We start from the raw sequence: 230 nt of genomic DNA on the forward strand, positions 1-230 counted from the left end.
CTTCCTTTGGGGCTATCTAAAGGACCAAGTCTACGAGACCGAGCCGGAGACCGTGGAGGAATTGGTGGCTCGACTGCATGCGGCCACTACCAATGTCAGTGCTGAGATGCTCCGAGTGAGGATGGACGTCCTTCGAAGGATTCATGCCTGCGTGGGTGCTGGAGGAGGCCATTTCCAGCACCTGCCAGCATGAGCTGCATTCACAATCGGCCCTTCTCAGGGCCATCAAA

This window comes from Diachasma alloeum, unplaced genomic scaffold, assembly GCF_001412515.2.
Source record: "Diachasma alloeum isolate Michigan unplaced genomic scaffold, Dall2.0 Dall_scaffold_00488, whole genome shotgun sequence".
Lineage (NCBI taxonomy): Eukaryota > Metazoa > Arthropoda > Insecta > Hymenoptera > Braconidae > Diachasma > Diachasma alloeum.